At 37.7% G+C, this 22,264-nt stretch overlaps 1 protein-coding gene across 1 annotated transcript in view; it reads left to right on the forward strand.

The window, feature by feature from the left end:
- RIMS1 (regulating synaptic membrane exocytosis 1) overlaps positions 1-22,264 on the forward strand; it is a gene marked incomplete at both ends in the record, with an annotated part of 221,064 nt that overhangs the window by 7,639 nt on the left and 191,161 nt on the right. The window lies entirely within an intron of this gene.

Genomic DNA, 22,264 nt, shown 5'->3' on the forward strand with positions numbered 1-22,264 from the left:
GGGAACAGTGGTGACTATACATACACCTCTGAAGTTGGACTTAAATCTCTTCTGGGAACACAGGAGCATCACATGTGCCATTGTCTCAAACAACTCTTTTCTCTTACAGTGAATCTCATTTTCAATAAATGCCTTGAAAATAAACTCCAGTCAAATAGTTGCTTTATTCTAATATTTTAACTGATCCCAACATGGTGTTTACAAAATGAAACATTAACTGTAAATAACATACTTTTAAATCAGTATAGCAGAGACATTTTTCTCTTTCAAAATGAATTAGAAATTCCACTGTCTGTAATATTGATTAATGGCTTTATTACCAAACCCCACCATTGTCTACTTAAAGGACGATCTAGGGAACCAGCTATGATAATCTACAGTGTACTGTAACTCTGCACAAGTTACTTAACCTCTGTAAGTACTAGTTCGCTGGTTGGCTCAATGGAGATAGGAGTGTCCACTATCCACATGGTAAGATTATTGAGGAGTTTCATGAGATGATGCATGTAAAGTAGGATGCTACATTAGCATTCTCCCTGTTTTGATTTTTCTTGTGGAACCTGTACCATAAATATCTAATATCACAATGAGTGTGAGATAATCACTCATATGTATAAGACATAAAGAAAAGGTAAAAACTATTTTTATGTCCTATAAGATTAATGGAGCAAGAAGAGGAAAAATGGTTTGGGAAGAGCTGCCTTAGGAGAGTGGATGCCATGTTTTGAGTTTCAGGGACAAGGGAAGATTATCCCCATACAATAAAATTTAAAGGGCAGTGGGAGACAAATTGAAATTGCATTTTAATTATAGCCCATTATTTTGGATTCTGGACTCAGTTACAATGTGTGTGTGTGTGTGCATGCGTGTGTGTGTGTGTGTGTGTGTGAGAGAGAGAGAGAGAGAGAGAGAATGACTTGCCACACCAACAAGCAATTCTCATATACCAGCAGGATATCCTAGTGAATTCAACTTAATTCAATTCTGATGTTTTCTACCTAGAGATAGCCTCAAATCCCACAGGTTAAGGGCTCAGTCCCAAAAGACTGCTCTCCACTTCAGATGCCAGTCATAAGCCCAGGTTGTTACCTATGCTTCTCACCGACAGGCTGTAGATCAGAGGCTTCCACAACCCGCTCCATGGGTTTGATTAATTTCTTAGAGATGCTCACAGAATTTAGGAAACCTATTTGGATTCTAGGAAACTAGTTTATTATAAAATGATATAATTTAGGAACAACCAGGTGGAAGAGATGCATAGTGCAGGTTCTGAGGAAAGGGCACAGAGCTCTCATGCCCTCTCCACGTATGCCATGCCCCTAGCACCTCCACGTGCTCCCTCCCTGGGAGTTCTCAGAACCTAGTGGGCAGAGATGATTAACTCATTGGCTATTGGCAATTGCTTCAACCTCCAGTCCCTTTCTTCCAGAAGTGAGGGGACTGGAACCTAAAGTTCCAATCCTCTAATCACATGATTGGTTCTCCAAGCAACCAGTCCCCATCCTTAGGTGTGGTCCAAAAGTCACCTTGGTAAATGCTGGCATCTGAAGCACATGTACTAATAGTCACCTCATTAACCTAACAAAAGACACCTTTATGGCTTTTGTCACTTGGGGAATTCCAAGTTTTTTATTTTTAATTTTTTTGAAGATTTTATTTATTTCAGTGAGAGAGAGAGCATAAGCAGGGGGAGGGGCAGAGGCAGGCTCCCCACTGAGCAAGGAGCTGGACCCCAGGACCCTGGGATCCTAACCTGAGCCAAAAGCTGATGGTTAACCCACTGAGCCACCGAAGCACCCCAGAAAACCCCAGTGATTTTAGAAGCTCTTTACTAGAACCTTCACTAAGACCAAATATATATTTCTTATTTGTTGAAAAACACAGTATTACATCTATTCATTTGTTAGTTCAGTTTAAGAGTTACACATATAATTAAACATTAAACACAATGCTTGGCTCTCTTATTCTGTTCAGGCTCCAAAAAAAAAAAAAAATTATTATTTTTTTTTTTTTTTGCCCCAGACTAGGTAGTGTATTAATAACAGAAATTTATGTCTTACTATTTTAAAGACTGGGAAGTCCAAGGTCAAGATGCCCACTTGGTCGATCTGCTAAAAACCCTCTACCTGGTTCATAGCTAGTACCTTCTTGCTATTTCCTCACTTGGTTGAAGGGGCTGGGGAGATTTATGGGGTTTCTTATAAGAGCACTATTCCATTTATGAAGGCCCACCTTTGCTACCTAAGTACATCCTAAAGGCCCCGCCTCCTAAGACATCATCTCTGGGGTTTAGGATTTCAACATGTGAATTTTGGGGGGACACAACATTTAGACCATATCACTGGCATAAGGTAGCTACTTACTGTGTGCAAACCATTTTTGCCATTGATATTATTATTCTAATTTTATCATTATGCAGTTGGTTTATTTATATCAGCAAATATGTATTTAACACTTTCCATATATAAACTGATGTTTAAAAAAGATAAAATATGGGGGGTATGGAGAGGGTGGTTGTGTTATGGACACTGGGGAAGGTATGTGCTATGGTGAGTGCTGTGAAGTGTATAAACCTGGCGATTCACAGACCTGTACTCCAGGGGCTAATAATAGATTATATGTGAATAAAAAAATTAAAAATTTTTTAATAAAGAAAAGAAAAAAAGATAAAATGTATGTTTCATGCCCTCATAGAGTTTACTTTCTGTAGAGAAATAAGCAAAGAAAATTACACCATGAAATGTGTTTCATTTCTCCGCAGTTTAATAAATGCCTCAAAGGGACATTTTTTTCTAGGTGTGTTGATATAATTTTGCTATGTCCTAAAATTCAACAAGAAAAGGTAACCTAGTCAAATGGCATCTGGAAGGCAACACAGCCTTTATATTCAATATAATCTTTTATGTATGGTATAATTCCACTCATATACCCCTCCCCACACACACAGAGGGATTAACAGTGAGCTCCAGTGGGCTTGTCTCAAAATTGAGGTCAGTTATCACATGTTTTCAAAGTGAATGCCATATTGTTTTTGCCATTTGGGGAAAATTGGGCATCTTTTGTCTCTTAGCTTATAAATGTTAAAACAAATTTCTTTTTGAAGAAAAAGATAGTGAACTAATTCTTGTTTACAAGATAGCAGTTTAGTATAAATAAAATGTGTAATATGACCCATTGGGGCAAGGCCTAGTAAAGATTTGTGCTTCAAGAATTGAGTAGAGAGGTCTGAGAAGAAGGAAAGAGACAAAGATGGTGCCAGTGTAGAGGAGAGAAAGAAATGGCACCAGTTCTGAGAAGAAACACGGAAGTTTTGCTGTCTTGATCAGGGGAGTAAGCTACTTACACTTAACAAGGAACTTAAAGTATAAATCCTCTGACAGAGCCAGTTGGAAGAAGAGCCTGACATTGGATAACAGGATTTCCTTTTTTATCCCCTCCCGCTTACTGACTTTGAATAAACTCAGAAAATGCAACACAAATTGATTATACCTTTTAAAGTCTTCTATGCACGGCTTCTGAGGTCAGCCTGTATAACAAGGGCTAACTGGTTCGTTTGTAACTATTACTGCTAGGCAGTGTTTAGCAGTCCTTTTAGGAGCATGTGATATCTGGATTACTCTTAAGAAATGATACCTGCAAGGGTATCAAATAAGACTATGGATTTTTAATACCAGGTGTGAACTTTCCCCCTAAAGACAAAGACTGTTTCCATGGGCCAGAGTATAGGGTTTAGGTATTGTGAATTATTGACTAAGTTTGTGTACCTGACAACTTAATCATTAGGGAATCAGGAACAAGAGTTGGAAACCCTTGCAAAAATCAGGTACTAAATTCTTTAAATGTAAATGTAATTCTTTATGTTATTCTTTAATCATTAAACTATAAACATTAAACATTAAAATATTGGGAGTATCTTCTTTGCGTTCCAGCAGTACAATGCCTACTGTTGACAGAACTTTTGATTCTGACCAAGAGCTACTGAGTTACTTGTGTATTTTGACAGTGAAGAATGTATTTTATATCTTTTTGGTAGTCTTGGTCCTTCTTCCTATAACTTAAGAGGGCTTGCAATTTAAAAATCTGGAGGGATTTATTTATATATTAGTTTATATGTAATATTACATGAATATTGGATGATACACATGATATTAAACAAAATATCTATAAAAACCTACTGCATTTCCAGGCACACAGTGCTAGGTTCTAGAGGTACAGTGATTAAATAAATAAATACACACATATAGCCATGGTCTCTGCCTTCATGACATTTTTTATTGGCTATCCAGAGGATTCTTATTGGGGACTTTATCGAGAGACAGGATGCACTAAGATAAAATCAGTTTCTTTGGTAAGAATTTGGCTACAGACATTTTAAAAAAAAAATTGTAAGCTGAAAACAATAATAACTTAAAATGACTTCATCTTTAAATGACTACGCAAACCTAAGCATTGATTTTTCTTACCCCATGAGATCCCATAAAAATGAAGAAAAAGAAAGTGAGCTATGAGCAGATGAGATGTTTTTAGAGTGTAAAGAAGAAAGTAGCCTACCCAGCTTTATTTATTTTGTGTTTTTTATTTTTTTATTTCAAGTTTTTATTTAAATTTAATTAGTTAACATATATGTGGTAAAATTGGCTTCAGGTGTAGAATTTAGTAATTCATCGCTTACATGTATCACCCAGTACTCATCACAGCAGTTGCCCTCCTGAATACCCATCACCCACTTAGCCCATCCCCTCACCCACCCTAACCCTAACCCTCAGCGTGTTCCCCGTAGTTAAGAGTCACTTATGGTTTGTTTCCCTGTTTCTCTCTCTCTCTTTTCTCCTTCCCCTATGTTCATCTCTTTTGATTCTTAAATTCCACATATGAGTGAAATTATGCAGTATTTCCTCCTCTGACTGACTCATTTCCCTTAGCGTAATACACTCTAGCTCCTACTTTTAGACATAAGAGGTTTCCAAGTGAATGAGAGTGTGGTGGTGAAGAAGACTATTTGCCACGGAGCACCTCACGGAAACTTGAGACCCAGATGCCAGAGTGTGGAGCAGGAAGTGAGAAGGAGAGCTTCAGACTGGCAGATTCATTCAACAGTTGTTGACCGAGCAACTGCATCACTCTGTTTGTTCTCCTTACCATTCCCTCCTCCTCTTTACCCCCTACCCAACAGCAAGAGCAGCCAGCCCCTCACTGAAGTCCCAGGTAGAAATCCAGAAGAAATCCGGTGAACCGCCTGAGCAAAAGCCAGAGATTCTGGAGTTGTTGCCCCCGCAACCATACGGCTTAATGCGGAGTTCCATATGTTGTTTACCCTAAAGTAAAGGCTGCCAGCTCCCAAGCGCCATTCATTCACAGATGCTGGAGACACTGTTAGTGTCCATTACAGCAGTGTGGCTAAAAAGACCTACGTGGAAATTCTCACCAGCTACACACAGAAATCCAGCCAGGAGTCAGTCTTCAATGTGAATGAACAACTAAGGCCACAAACTATGAAGAGCGCCAGCAGGAGGAGCTAAAAAACAAAAAATCAGGATGAGTAAGTAGACCCTACAAGTAAGAAGTTAGTTCAGGAGCAGAAGGGTGCTTAGAAACCAAACAGTACGAAATGCCACATTCCTGGTCAAGTTTGACACATCCCGAAATGCCTACGCCCCACCCCCAGGGCAGCTTCCTCGCCCAACACACAGATACTCTGTGTAAAATATTTTTTGAAAAATTCAAGTTATCAGCTAAGTTTAAAGGGAAAGCTCTGGGTACCAAAACCCATAACACTGACGCGCTTGGACAGGGGTATCTGGACAAGATATGAGACTATATAACCGGACTGAAGATCACAAACTTGCCACAGGTATGAGTTGATTCTCCTAGCCAGGAAGTGAAATAACTTGATCTGAGACATTAGAATAACAGCTGATGCAAAGCCTGTAAACCTCTTTTGGTCCAAAAAAAGAAGTAAACGTGAAACTGAAACTGACCCATGAGGAAACACGTAGGAGCTCAGAGGATGAGTCCAGAGGTTATAATTGTGAAACTTTGGAGAAAGTTTAACACCGTTAAAAATGCCAAGGGAAAAAGGGAAAAAAAATCTATAAACTTTTAGAGGTTAAGAAATGAACTAGGTCATTTACACAACAGGAAGGGTTAAACTGGCCATAGACTTCCATCAGCAGTAGATTCTAGACTATAACTGTTCAGTACCTTTAAAGTATATGGACCAAAACCCTTTGAAACTACAATTCTGTGCACACCCAAACCATCAGTCACCTCTAAGTTCTCAGGAAACCTACTTTGCAATTTCCTTCTGAGAAAATTATTTAAAGATGTATCATTCAAGAAAACTTAGAATAATAATCAAAAAAGTGGGACAAATTAGAAACAAGAAATAGTGGAGCTATCCCAGGAATCCAGTGCAAAGAAATCCCTGAATGACAATGTGTATAGAAAGCGAGCTGTAAAAATTAAAACCAGAGACCATTTCCAGGAGGCTCCTCAAAGAAACTCTTTATTAAGGATAATGTCATGGATTCCAAGAAATATCCAATGACTGATGAGTTACATGACATTATTGACCAGGTGAGGAAAGGCTGTCTCTATTTTCAACAATAAAAAGGAACAAACACTTAGAAAAACAGAAAAGCAAACAAATGGAAAAAAAAAACTGTTAAGGAAAATAAAGTTTCAAATATGAAGCAAACAAAAATGTGACATTATTTTAATTGATACAGCTCACTCAGCTATTAACCTAGGCACATTTTCCTCTGAACTGATAGTTCATACCTAAAAAAGGAAATTGAAACTTCTGCACATTATTTTTACCTGGTTCTGGAGTATTTATATGTAATAATATTGTAAGTGCCCCTTACCGTTTTTCAATTTGTAGAATAAACTCCATTCTACATTGAATACTTATATATGTTTACATAATTGAATAAATATTTTGTCTGCATTGGGGTGCCTGGGTGGCTCAGTGGTTAAGCATCTGCCTTTGGCTCAGGTCATGATCCCAGGGTCCTGGGATGGAGCCCCACATCGGGCTCCTTGCTAAGCAGGAAGCCTGCTTCTCCCTCATCCACTCCCCCTGCTTGTGTTCCCTCTCTCACTGTGTCTCTCACTCTCTCTCTCTCAAATAAATGAATAAGATCTTTAAAAAAAAAATTTTTTTTTTGTCCATGTCAAAATAAAGGTAAAACTGACCAATATGGAGGTGAAAGGATTTGGACAGGGGAGAAGTGCAGTTAACACATGAATATTCTCATCTAGAATGTTCAGAAGTTAAAGTAGCCTGTTCAAATTTTAGGACAAGAAATACAGGATTATGTATATTTAAATATAGAAGTATAAAATGAGAAATAAAACTGTTGACTTTTGAAAGCAAAAGGACATAAATAAAGTGAGCTGAGGGCTCTAATGAGGGGCACCTGGGTCACTCAGTCAGTTAAACATCTGCCTTCAGCTAGGGTCATGATCCCAGGGTCCTGGGATTGAGTCCCACATCAGGATTCCTGCTCAGCAGGGGAGCCTGCTTCTCCTTCTGCCTGCCTCCCCCCCCCCCCCCCCGCTTTTTCTGTCTCTTTCTCTCTGTCAAATAAATAAATAAAATCTTAAAGAAAATAGTCTCTAAGTTTTAACCACAGGTATTATCTTAATATTAGAAAGCAGTAGATAGTATCTCCAATAAGGCAGTCAACATATAGAGCAAATTATTTTTAAAAAATTAGAGTGCTTTGAAGGACTAAGAAAATAAATATTTGAAAATAATTTTGAGAAGTGGAATTGATAGCGTGGGCAGAAGGTATATGAGGGGAAATGAATTATTGTAGCTATGTATCAAGACTTTATTTAATTTTCATCTTGTGCATGCATTAATTTGATTCCCATTTAAATAGGAAAACATAAACTGCTATTTAACATCCCCTTCATTAAGCTGCAAATAACCAGTTTTGGTATCTTCTGGGGCCTTTCATAAATGGCATTTTAGCTTCCAGAACTTCAAAACAGTGATAGATCCACATAGAATTGTTAAGAGAATTGGCTTCTCTTTTAACTTTTATTGAGTTTCTACTATATGATAGGCACTTATCAGGCTTTGGGACAATATAATTAGAACATAACCCCTGCCCTTAGTGGGTCTCTCAGAAGAACCCACCTCATTTCTTTTGTCCGGTTTCCTTTTAGGTACTTCTGGTCGACCCATTTCACACAGATGCTGATGAACACAATTTTATAGACCTCTGCCTCCACTTCTTAACTTTCAACCCAATGCTTTCTCTAACATTTTTTTAAATTTACCCTCTTAATCTATTCAAAGGAAAGAGATTGCTGTAGGGCCAGCAGTTGGACAGGATGATGTTTAGTACCAAAGCCCAACAGTTTTAACTGCCCTGGTTTTCTTTGATATTAGAGAGGATAGCGAAGAGAATTGTCACAAAAGAGAAGGGGAGATTACTATCTGGTGTTGCTGAGGGACAGATGAGTTTCTTTCTCCCTTTCAACTAATGAAAGAGGCATGATTTAGGCTGTTAGATGCTACAGTTTATATGCCTTACAGGGATTCTGAGAACTAATTTCTTCTTACAGTGGATATGGAATGGACATTAGCTGTTTTAATCATCTGTGCAATTTAAATCTTAGGAAGAGATTGAGAGGACACAAATAACTCTGTGTGTGTGTGCATGTGTGTGGTCTGAGCCAACATGCTAACTCCTAATTTCTAAGAATATGTGTTAAGCAAATTTTGGAAGTCATCATGGTGAGAAGCTGGCTTTTTCAGAGTTACAATTTCTGCCTAATATATAACTACTAAAAAAAATCGCCTTGATTCTAAAACAAGAGCTGTGATTAAAAGGAAATTCTATAAAAAGAAAAGAAATGAAGTCTGTAAGTCTAACATGATTATACCCAATAATATTTCTCCTAAAATAATCCATAGCTGGAAATATTAGTCATTTGGTTACATCTGAAAGAGATTCCTATTCTCGAATCAGGAGAAACTAAATTAAAATCTGGGCTACATTTTCAAAAATAATCACAAATTTTATATATAATATATGCTTACAATTTTAACATAGAATATTTTAAAAGATTTATAACTAAAGGTCATTTCAAGGGGAAACATTTATGCTTCAAAGTATATTTAGAAAAAGACTTGATATTGAAGATTTTACTGCCACTATTTTATCTCAGTAAGTTGTTCTTCAGTATCCTTTTAAAATGCAGAATCATACTGCAGTGTTTTTGACCCATTTTATCCAGTGAATGAAAAGGTTGTTCTTACTTTTGGTTCAATTTAACAGAATAACAGAATCTTAGACCCGGGAGAGACTTCAGAAGGGAAAAAAAAAAAAAAAATCTCTCCTTTCCCACACTATTGAACAGAGAAGGAGACATTATGGGTGTTGAGGTGTGCCTGATTTCCTAACCCCTGTAGCCATTTTCTCTTTGTATGTGGAAGAGCCTGGAACTCATCTTGTCCCTAGCTCCAGCCAGACCTTCTGAGGACTAGCATTTAGCAGTCCATCTACTCGTTCTGTCTGCAGTCTAGACCCAGTCCTAACAGTCTGACCTCTAACATATTCCTGAGCCCAAGCACTACATTTTTGCCATTTTTTGGTTATGTCCCTGGATCTAATTCTGCTGCCCAAGTCTGTCTAGAACAACCTTGCCTTGCCCTCACCAATCCCTGTCCAGAAATTAGAAACTGAATGTCTAGATAGATACTGACTTCCCTGAGGCCAACTGCCGTACTGGAAATAGGGATATTACCTCCTATATCATTCTTTTTCATGCATTGTGGTACCAGTATCTCTAGTTCCTATTACTATTCTGGATTTAATTGTTATTGCATGTAACCGTCTTTGAGTTCTGCCAACTAAGCTGAACTTCTGTAGTTAGGTTGTTTTTGTGTTTTGTGGGTTTTTTTTTTTTTTTTCTTTAAGCACCTGTTCCATGCAGGAGATTAATTTTAATCCTAGTAAACTCTTCTGAGGCTGAGATAATAGTGTACACTTTAACTAAGACTGTCATAACAAGATACGACTTGATGGCCTAAACAACAGAAACTTATTTTCCTCATAGTTCTGGAGGCTAGAACTCCAATATCAAGGTATTGGCAGTGTTGGTTTCTTCTGAGATCCATGATAGACGGATATGTTCCAGGACTTTCTCCATAGCTTGTAGGTGACCATCTCCTCCCTGAGTCTTCACATTGCCTCTCCTCTGTTTGTGTCCAGATTTCCTCTTCTTATGATACCGGTCATATTGGATTAGAGGCTATCCTAACAACCTCATATTAATGTGTTTTTTTTTTTAAAGATTTTATTAATTTGAGAGAGAGCCAGGAGTGGGAGCAGAGGGAACAGGATAAGCAGACTCCCAGCTGAGTTCAGAGCCCACCTGAGGGCTCAATCCCACCACCCTGAGATCATGACCTGAGCTGAAGTCTAGAGTTGGACTCTTTACCTACTGAGCCACCCAGGCACACCAGGACCTCATTTTAATTTAATTATCTCTTTAAAGTCCCTATCTCCAAACATGATTACATTCTCACTTGGTTTGAGGACTTTAATATATGAATTGGGCAGGGGGCGGGGCACAGTTCAGTTCATAACAGTAACATTCATAGTAGGAAAGAAACCAAGTCTTCTGTATACTTATGTACATACATGATAAATAGTAATGTTTGGCATTTGTCTCCATTGTTTTCCACACATAAAAAACATAAGATCATCAAGAATTTTGTTGAGGGGGAACCTGGATGGCTCAGTTGACTAAGGGTCTAACTCTTGGTTTCAGCTTGGGTCATTATCTCAAGGTCTTGGAATCTAATCCTGGTAGTGCTCCATGCTCAGTGGGGAGTCTGCTTTGGGATTCTCTCCCCTTCTGCCCCTCCCCACCCTGCTCTCTCTCTCTAAAGTAAGTAAATGAATCTTTTTTAAAAAAAGAATCTCATTGAGTACCTACTTTATGAGGAGAATTGATATCCAAGGTAATGAAGACACAGTTTTAGGCACAGCCAGAGACCAGATGCAGTGTGCTTATTTCTTAACCTCTGTAAGCCTCCAGTTCTTTCACTGGGAATAACTGTGCATACCCCATGAAGTAGTTGTTAAGATTAAATTAGATAATGTCATATGGCTCTATGTACCTAGTACCTGACACACAGCAAGTGCTCAACAGATACTTTTATTTCGGGTGGCCTAGGTGGCTCAGTTGATTAAGCATCTGCCTTCGACTCAGGTCATGATCCCAGGGTCCTGTAATCAAGGCCCTGGTCCAGCCTCCCTGCTTGGCCGGGTGTCTGCTTCTCCCTTCCCCCACTCTTGTGCTCTCACTTGCTCTCTCTTTCTTTCTTTCAAATAAATACATAAAAAAATCTTTAAAGAATACCTTTATTTCTATGATACCATATAGGAGCTATAGATAATACATGCTACAGAAACTCAGAGGGAAGCCAGAAAGCTAAGTGTTCATGGTGGAACTAGGGTAGAATTGGGGTAGGAAGATCCAATGTGGCATTCTAGTTAGAGAGCCTCGCATGAAAAATGAGAGACATACAGAGTGTTCTGGGAATGGTAGGCTGACAGACTTGTGGAAGAAAAAGAGCCTACAGGTTACAGGTCATGGGAACAGTTTTAATCCCAGTTTGTTCAGGAATTGAGTTACCCTGGACTCAAGAATGAGAGGGATGGATTATATCTGTGATCCTCATCCTTGGGCATACCTTAGAATCTGCTTTAAGAATTAAGTGTCAGGGGCGCCTGGGTGGCTCAGTGGGTTAATGCCTCTGCCTTTGGCTCAGGTCAGGATCCCAGGGTCCTGGGATCGAGCCCCACATCGGACTCTCTGCTCCGCGGGGAGCCTGCTTCCTCCTCTCTCTGCCTGCCTCCCTGCCTACTTGTGATCTCTCTCTCTGTCAAATAAATAAATAAAATCTTAAAAAAAAAAAAAAAGAATTAAGTGTCAGTGTAGCACCAGAAAGGATTCTGACTTAGTCATTGTGGAGCCATGCCCCGATTTATTTTAATGTGTGCGGCTAAATTGAGAACTACAGGACTAGTTGAGTACACTTTATAATCACTTGAGAAGCTTCCTACAAATGATACCAGTGTTTAAGCCCCAAGTGCAAAGATTCTGATTTAATTGTTCTGGGTTATGGCCTGAGAATTGTTAATTGTTTCTTAAGGATCTATTACACTAATTCCAGTGTGTAGTCAAGGTTATGAATGGCAGATCTTGACAGTTTTCATTCAAGGACTTTTCCAAATCTCAGCCCTGATCCTTTATAAATTATGAAGTGCTGGTTCTTCCAAGAGAATTTTAATTTTGTATCATAATGTGAGAATCCCATTTTAAAAATTTGCTTATTTATATGGACACGTCTTTGACTGGAAAAAGCAGCCAAAATGACACAACTTGTGATCTGAAATAATTCAACTTATGTTTTGGGGACAGAATAAAAAGAAGTTGTGTGTATCCAGATACATTTTAGAACTCTGACCCCGGTACTTTAAATTTATTTTGTGACGAATAGGTGTGAATTCTGTAGGCTGACTGTAGTTCTTAGGAGCCCACAACTGAGAGAGGGATTGAAGAATAGAAGAGTGACCTTGTAAATGTCTAGGACAGAAACCAGAAGCCATGCCTATGTAGAGACAATAGATAGGAAAGTAATTCTCAGAGTCTAGAGTATTATACAAATGAGAGTAATTGTGACTCTCCTAATCTTTGTCCCAGTTGGGTTAGTGGTAAAGCTCTTACAGATTGGGTCATTTCATAGAGAATGAAATCCAAAACCCAAGCCAAGCCTGTCAGTCCTCAGTGTAGCACCAATTTACTCTCACAGACTCACCTTCTCTAACCCTGTGGTCTTCTTTTTTTTTAAAGATTTTATTTATTTATTTGACAGACAGAGATCATAGGAGGCAGAGAAGCAGGCAGAGAGAGAGGAGGAAGCAGACTCCCCGCTGAGCAGAGAGCCCGATGCGGGGCTCGATCCCAGGACCCTGGGATCATGACCTGAGCCGAAGGCAGAGGGTTTAACCCACTGAGCCACCCAGGCGCCCCCCCTGTGGTCTTCTTGATCAGCATCTACACCCTGCCCTTCACGCCTACCATATGCTTTTCCATCTCTGTTCTTTGACATTTGATGTTCTACCCTTTTAAGGACATTCCTATCTCTAGTCATGATTTGAAACTAAGACCAAATTTCAGTTCCTCTCTTGTTCTCTTGAACCAATTTTATGTTTAATGTATGCAATTTTGCATCTTTTCCTGAAGGAAATTGATTGTAAGTTTAAGTAAAGATATTATGTTTCTGTGTTTATATAGTGCTTTATACTTAGAGTAATAGTTTATATTTACATACATAGAAATGTAGTTGTTGATTAAGTTGTGCACTGCTAGATCTTTCTCCATTTTTTAAATTTGTGGAGATAATTACAAAAGTAAGAAGCTAATAAATTGTATATTTGAGTAGAGAGAAAAGACATACCCAAAAGTATAGTTAAGGATAATTGAGTTTGAAAAGGGGTAACTTTTCTTGTCTTCTAATTCTTGGTGCAGCCCTTTAGTTTATTGAATTAATGACTGTGCATTTGGTAAAAGTACTTCAGTCAATAAGTACCTATTCATGTAATGGCAAGAAATTCTTTACTTTATTTCTTGTGTGATTACAGCTTACTTCTCTGTTCTCAGAATTCTATTTCTTTATTTTTAGTAATTTGGACATTACTTAATTCTTTAAACTATGAAAAGGAAACCACAATATTACTACCACTAGATATTAACTTAGTGTATGTTTTAATGAAAGAAAAAAAATTCAGTCATCCGAAACGGAGAAATCATAGTGTGAATTACAGTAAGGAATTGCCATTAGACTTAAAAAAGAAGTAAGACAACATCAATAACATCAGCAGTAGTAGTGAAAAGCAAAAACAGTTAAAGGAGAACTAATAGTGATCAGAAAGTACAGAGCTGAGAATTTAATTGGTATACTTCCCCCCAAATTATAAATTAGAGAGAGAATAGTTTGTTTAGGAGCTCATGAATTAGGTTAGAGATTAAGAACCTCTGGGAAACCATGAGGTACATTAAGTATCATCATCCAAGACCTGGTATTTTTCAAGGTTAGGGTGTTTGGGATAGTGATTGGAATTGCTTAAACTCAGTCTAGATGGCTGGAATCAAAATTACATAAGAAATTATAGCCCAATTAATGAGTAAACTGTCAAATTTACTTAATAGCCAGAATCCTTACCTCTAAGTGACCTATTTGTGTTTAGTTTATAAAATACGTTTGCATCTCAAGGAGTATCTTGGCAGAATAAACTCTTCATGATGGATATGGATAAATATTTATTATTATGGCAGTGTTTCTAATGTAAAAATTGGAAGCTAGCTCAATTTTCTGATTAAAGGGCACTGTTTAAAGAGTACAGTGTAGCCATAAAACTTCTATTATGTATTCTCATGTTTACTTATAAAAATATATTTGTAATGACTGAGAGAAAGGCATTGCTAATTGTAAATATACTATATTATATGTTTTTGAAAAAAACATGCACACAGAGAAGGAACTGAAAGGAAATGTTGATTATACTTATATCTAAATGGTAAAATAAGATATATTCTTCATTTTTTGTCTTCCTTATATTTTAAAACTCCTACCATAAACATATTCCTTTATACTAAATTAATTTGGGTTTTCTATTTACTCTTTCTTGCTTTGCTTTTCTTTTTCTCCTTTCATGCCTTCTGTTAGATTGATCAAGTTATTTTCTTTCTTTCTTTCTTTCTTTATTTTTAAGATTTTATTTATTTATTAGAGAGTACAAGTCAGGGAGAGAGGCAAGAGGCAGAGGAAGAGGGAGATGCAGACTCCACATTGAGCCAAGAGCCCGGTGTGGGGCTCAATCCCAGAACCCTGAGATCATGACGTTTAACCAACTAAGCCACCCAGGCGGCCCAATCAAGTTATTTTCTGAGCCTATTCATTTATTTTAGACCTTAGGACACTGTACCTCTTTTTTTTTTTTTCCCTATCCTTTAATTCAAACCTTAGCTTTTCAGTGCAGTATTTAGTTTTACAGTTTTTTAGCAAAATCTAAAAGTCCTCTGGAGCCCTCTATGAAGGAAGACTTTAGCATGCTTTAACTTTCTTCCAGAATTTACTGTTTTCTTTCTAGCCTCAATATTACTATTACCTGGAACAGGCCCAGCATGTTTTTGAACATTCGTATAAATAAATGTTAATATTATTTTTGTATTTAATACTTAGGTTTACCAACATGCTTACCATGATTTATTGACTTCATTGTTTATAATTACTTTCCATATCTCCTTTTTTTCTGACTTCATTTTTCTTTTTATTAGAACCTATCTTTTATTAATTCTTTCTGTGAGAGTCTAGCAGTAGGAAAATACCACTAGTTTATCATTTCTTGAGTGGTAGTTCAGCTGAATATATGGCGGAGGCTTTTTCTCTTCCACAGTTCCCTGTGCTTCATAAATAACAGGGGTGCACGCCTTCCAGGCAGCAATCTTGGGAGGCTGACTGGAGTTGCTCTGAGCCGTGTTACCTGGGGGAGTGTTGGTCAGGCGGACAGGCATCATGGCGGCAGCCGCCTCTACCCAGTGCTGGTCTCCCTGTCAGCAGCTTCCACAGCTTCACTCACTTCTGTGGTTTCTGTAGATTTCAGCTCCACACTTGTCTTATTTATGCTTTGTAGCATAGCATTTATTGTTTGGAATAAATATTGTACTGTGTTTGAGTAGGGGGAGGATTTTATGTGTTATGCTTGGACCTGGAGCACACATACCGTTTTTAGGAAGGCATTTTTAAAAATTAATTGAGGAAGGAATAAACAAACCAGTACGACCGTGGTCCTTTAGTCATAGTAGAAACCAGGGAAAATGCTGCCCTTCTGTGTGGTTTGGTTGGAAATTTAATTGTGGTAGAATTTAGGGAGTCTCCTGGGAAATCACTCGTTCTGATTTGTTTCATTCCTGAAAGGTTTTAAAAGTACTTCTAACAAAACAACAACAAAAAAAGACAATAAACGGATACAAATAAATAGAAGAGGGAAATAGAAATAATGAAGTGGAAATGCAAGTTCCTATATAGCATTTAGTTAATTAGCTTGTACATCATGTAAGTGATCATCTCTCTCTTTCCTTGACTTTGTGTCTTCTTTAATAACTTGCTGTTTGAAGTCTCGTCGTATGTGGCCTAGTATTTCTACTTAGCCTTTTTATTCGTTGTTTTCTTAGTGAAGAAATGTCCATGATTGTAGGAAGCTAGATGTTTGGGCCACAGAATAATAAAAAAGTCATCACTACTCACTCGATAACAGTACTTGAATTATATCCTATAAAGACAAATACATGTATACCTTTTATGGCTTTTTGAACTTATAAATGAGACTTTAAACTGCCAACATATCAAAAGGAAAAAGTTACCCAACACACCATTTGAAACTACTTCCTGTTTATGATTATATGGCTGCCTAAGATAAAGAAATGGAAAAGGAGCAAAACTAATTTCCACTGCAAGAAAACCTATAAATGATGAAAGATAATGTTTATTTAAAAAGGTTTACCTGACTTTGCATGAAGAGAAATCTCAGGAGTCAGAAAAGAAAGGAGAAAGCCAATCCTGAAGTATATAGGGTGATAACTTCAGCAACACCTCTGGTTGAATCAAGACTTGTAATGTCTCAGGGTTTGGGTTTAAAAACACAGGGCCACCAGAGGCAATTTTGCCCTTGTAAGAAGCAGGTAATTGGAACTGACATCTGTGCACGAGGTCATCACCCTCAGAGTGCTTCCCCCCCAAAGAAAGGATTAATATTAAATTTCACACAGCTCGGATAGATGAGGAAACTTTTTCTGTCTGAACCCTGGGTGAAAAGTCAATAAGTTTCTTGTAAGGAATTGAAACCTCATTGTGTTCCTTAGGTAGATTTTGTAGACTGAATTTATATTGCCTGTATTATGACTTAATCCCAGGATAAGAAATTAACATTAAATTTGGTCCTTGGTCAGTGATACCTCATTCTGTAATACCTTTCCTATCTAACTTCAAGTTGAAAAGCCTTCCCATTTTGCTATAATCAATAACTTAAGTTACAAAGGACACACAAGTGCTAAGCAATGGCACTCAGTATTTTGGCTTTGCCAGTTGGATTCATTTTTCTTTTAGCATGTTTTCTATCTTATACAGAGAAGTGCGGTAATGGCTAAAGCATTTGTACCACGCTTTAGGCTGAAGTGGTCAACTTTTCGTTATACTTCAAATATCTCAGCACCATGAAAAGCACTCAGTTTCATATTGTCCTACTTTGCTAGGTCTCCTATAGAAAATGTGTAGGATCAGTCAGAGGGTATGAATTAGAGAAACATTCTGTGTTGGTGAGTCAGGTTTACAGGGTAATCGCTATCCTTAATACCAACCTGCCTTTACTTTCTGTTCCTCTCTTTTATCTCCCTTTCATCGCCCACTCATCTTTTCCCCTCATCTCCTTAAAAAGATCCTCTCTGAAGTGTTCCCTACCTCACCCTGGCCGATATCCTTCTACTCTCTGACATTTTGGTGTATGTGCTATTCTTTTTTTTTTTTTTTTAAGATTTTATCCATTTACCTGAGAGAAAGAGAAAGCGGGACAGAGATAGTGAGAGAGAGCACGAGTGGGGAGGAGAGGGAGAAGCAGGCTCCCTGCTGAGCAAGGAGCCTGATGCAGGGCTCAGTCCCAGGACCCTGGGATCATGCCTTGAGTGAAAGGCAGATACTCCACCAACTGAGCCACCCAGATGCCCCAGCATATGTGCTATTCTGATACCCAGTTTTGACTCAGTTTCTCCATGTGGTTGGTTCAGGGTCTGGAGGATAGCTAGCTTAGACGATAGTCTCCCTAGCTTGGAGGATAGTGCAGATCAAGGCAGGTTGTACTGACCAGTTCTTCTTCTTCTTCTTCTTCTTTTTTAATAGATTTTACTTATTTATTTGTCAGAGAGGGAGAGAAAGAGCAAGTGAGCACAAGCAGGGAGAGCAGCAGGCAGAGGGAGAAACAGACTCCCCGCTGAGCCGGGAACCCAGTGTGGGTCTTGATCCCAGGGCTCTGGGATCATGACCTAAACCGAAGGCAGCTTAACCGACTGAGCCAGCCACCCAGGCGTCCTTGACCGGTTCTTCATGAAAGATTCTTTTCATGCGTGCTTGTCCTCTAACACACCATGAGACAAAAGAATAGTAACATTCATGTGGTGCTAACATTCATTTATATTGCAAATGGTTTCCTTCCCACAGCTTGAGATTCCCATACCTGTATTTCAGAATTTCAGAGCAATAAATTCTTTGAGTGTTTTTATTCTTTCAAACTTTCTCAGGAGAGGCATTATATAACCAGAGTGTCTTCTAGTAGCCAACACAGCCTTGTAGGAAGCATAAATCCTGATACAAGGTAGGTTGCAGCCTTATGACTCAGGAAATTGCAGGTATGAAAGTAGCTCTTAATCCTGGGGGAAAAAAACGTTAATTAAATATAATAATCTCCCAAATCCTAATACAGTTCTTCCTTTACTTAGGATGGGGTTGCATCCCGATGAAACCATCATAAGTTGAAAATAATTAAATTGAGATGCATTTAATACTTAACCTACTGAACTTCATAGCTTTGCCTAGTCTACCTTAAATGTGCTCAGAATACTTACATTAGCCTGTAGTTGGGCAAAATCATTTAATGCAAAGCCTATCTTATAATGAAGTATTGAATATCCCACTTAATTGAATACTGTACCTAAAATAAAAAGCAGAATGCTTGGGCACAGAATGATTGTAAGTATATTTTGTTGTTTACACTGGTGATCACGTGGCTGACTGGGAGCTGTGGTTCACTGCCACTGTCTAGTATGATGAGAGGCTATCATACCTCGTGTTGTTTGTCCCAGAAAAGATCAAAATTCAAAATTCAAACTGTGGTCTGTGTTGAATGCATATTGCCTTCATGCCATCCTAAACTGAAAAATTATAAGTGAAACCATTGTAAGTCAAGGACTACCTGTATTTTATTTGTTCTCATGTCTTTAGAACTAACCTTTTTTTGTTACTCCACAAAGTCCCCTAGTTGTATTTTGAATATTGGTTTATTCTATGTCCAGATATATACAATTAGGATTTCCCAGAATATGTCATTTGGACTTTGTGTTTTGTTTTACGTTTGTTTGTTTCGTTTTAGCCGAGGATCCTTCAGAACAGTTGCTTTAGTATGGTTATGTAGAAGTGAATAAATCGAAGACCTCGGTCCAGAAGCATATCCGTGTGGGTCAGGAAGAAAATAGCTGAGCTGGTGCTTTGTGACAGCAGAATCACAGATAGCCCAGTGACAGAGCAGGACACGGAACAGTAACAGTGCCTTTTACTACAGAAACTACCCAAATGAACAACATGATCCTCAAAAATCAACTCTGAATCTATAAAACAGAATGTAGTACTTTCCTCCCCTCCCATCTAGTATTTCTGCAAAGCAATAATAGTTTTAATAAGTGTGCTGCCAAAAATGAATGTGATCAAGTAAGTTTGGCCAATGCAAACTTTGGGCAAAATTTCTATAATTAGCGACTTCTCACCAACTTTAAAGGTTATGTGCCCTGTGATTGTTCTAGAAAATAATACAATACACAGTGTGTCCTGAATACATTTGATCAGGGTACTTTTCATTCTGAACCATCCCTTAATATCTCTATAAACTGGTGTTCTGAGATCAAGGCAAGGGCGAGCCATGCTAAAGTCTCAGGAAGGACCTCAGCCTGTAATATCCTATGCATTTTACTTGGCATGGATTCACTTGCCTCAATCACGAACCAACAGTCTTGTACTAGAAGCTAGGTAAAAGTTAGTTCCCATACTTAAGGATGTTGTGATCTGAACCAAGATTAGCTTTGATTTTTACTGTTATTTTTAAATTCAGATTCTTACTCTGCCATGGATTAGAAATGTCACATATCATATGTAAGCCTCAGGTTCTTCATCTGCCGTATGGGAATAATAATAGCACTTAAACCTTCAAGTAAGAGACCCGGTGTAGCTCTTTTTTCTCTTTACTCTAGCACTTAGCATATCCAATATTCAGAATTTTTGCCAGGTGAAAGAAATTATGAATGCATGCAGGGATCAACGAAACTTTTGAGAAATAATAGAATACCAATATGGAACTCAGCTGTTAAGATCTGAAAAGAAGTGAAAAACAATGAAGAGAACCACATGGATTGTTTAGTCAATGAAAATGTCTCAGAAGAGGTACCTTGAAACTGAACTTGCATTTATGCCATAACTTTTCACAAATACTGTATTCCGCTACTGGTTGTGAGGATTACGAACTTTGATTTTACTAAGATGATGTAGAGTTTACACAGGCATAGACTGAAAAACAATATATTTACCCTGTTTACCCAGAGTTTGTCCTGCCCTTGATGCCAAAATATTAATATAATGCAGTGTGGCTCACAAAATGGCAGATACAACACTTTATTTCCACATGGACAGTCTTCAGTTTGTAGTCCCACAGAGAATCAGATGCTTTATTTACATCCATTGAGATTATATAATCTAGACATCCCTGTTATGTACAATTACTTGATATATTTATCTTTGTAGAGGTATATACCTTGCTTTTTAATAAAATATGATTGTGACCAGCAGAGGACGTTTACATTGATGAGTCAGCTATAGATGAGCAGAGACATTTTTTAACTTTTGTAAGTATTTGAGGAGAGTTAGGAAGTAAGTATATATTTACTGTATAGCATTTCAGTGCCATCTCCTTAATATGTATTATATGAAACTTAGAAATTCAATACAGTATTATTACTTCAAAGTGCACTTGTAAGAGATTTGTGATTTGAAATCAGACTCTTGTTTTGTTTTGTTTTTGTTTTCATCAATTGCTAGGACTGTGGAGGGGAAAAAAACCCATAATTTCCAGGTTACTGTATGTAATTAATATTTCAAGCTTAATGGTACTGTCACTTGATTGCAATAAGTTTTATCTGTACTTTCTGGCTTTTCTATTAGTACTGAAGTTTAATTGGAAAATAAAAATTTGGTGAAGTGGAAGCTTTATTTAGGTTGATGTGTTAGGAATTCAGTTTCTAGACAAGTCAGTCTTGGTATATACTCTCGTGTCTGTTTCTATAAATGTTTGATTATCTTATAATGCCTTTTATCCTGGTCACTTCTCAGGTTTGTTTTAAAGCACGTGAATATGCCTTAGGAAGTGTGAAATACATGATATACCTTATTTTTTCATTTTGCAACATTCTCTGTATTAAAATCCAGAAAGTAATGATTACTTGCAGAATAATATGCTTAAATTAAAATACATATATCTGTTTGTTTTAATGAAAGGACTACATTATGACAGAGGAAAAGTATAACTCCTTTCTTTTCCCCATAAATTAAGAGTTTGCATTCTAACTGAAAGAAGGTACAGCTCTTCACAGTCTAGAAATACACCAGGTCACACATAGTAGGGAAAAAATCCATATATATATTTAAAATTATTTGCCTCTACTAGGAAGATACAGCAATAAGAAGAGGGAATCTACCTTTAATTGTTTATGTAAATAGGAGAAAAATAATGTATAAAGAATTTGTATATATGTCCAAAATGGGCTAATTTCAAATATGTCTTCAGGAAGAAACAGACCATTTTTTCTTCACAAATCAAAGATATAATAATAAGAAACTCTCTCATTTAATTGATTTTAATAGTACTAAACAAAAGAAGAGTTATGTTTTAAGAAATCATCCTATGGGCTAATGGCCATTTTGTTGTCATAAAAATCCTTTATTTAGCCCTCTCCACAAATAAGCTCACAGCAGGAGAAAGGCCACTAGTTAGAGCAATTTGGAGGATAAGTAAACGGAAGGAATGGCTAGGAGCATAGTGTCATCTGGCAGAGAGCTTATTTCCTGAATCCTGTGGATCTGGTTAAAACCCAACAGAGATGCCAATATGCTTCTCCTCAGTAAATGCTACCAGTCTCCACACCACCAGGCCCACTGAGGCTTATGTGTGGCATTTTATCCAAGCAGTCCTTTGCATAGCTGCACAGTGCCTGCAGTGACCTGAGTCAGTCATGCAAAGAGACTTTCTTAAGCTCACACCAATATTTTCTTTTAGTTTCCATTTTCTGCTGCTCCTGACCCACGGGTTGGTGCTATCGTTCAGTGATGTAAGTGGAGTGGTGGAGGAGGCACTTTGTGCTC

The sequence above is a fragment of the Martes martes genome (assembly GCF_963455335.1).
Source record: "Martes martes genome assembly, chromosome: 6".
NCBI classification, from domain to species: domain Eukaryota; kingdom Metazoa; phylum Chordata; class Mammalia; order Carnivora; family Mustelidae; genus Martes; species Martes martes.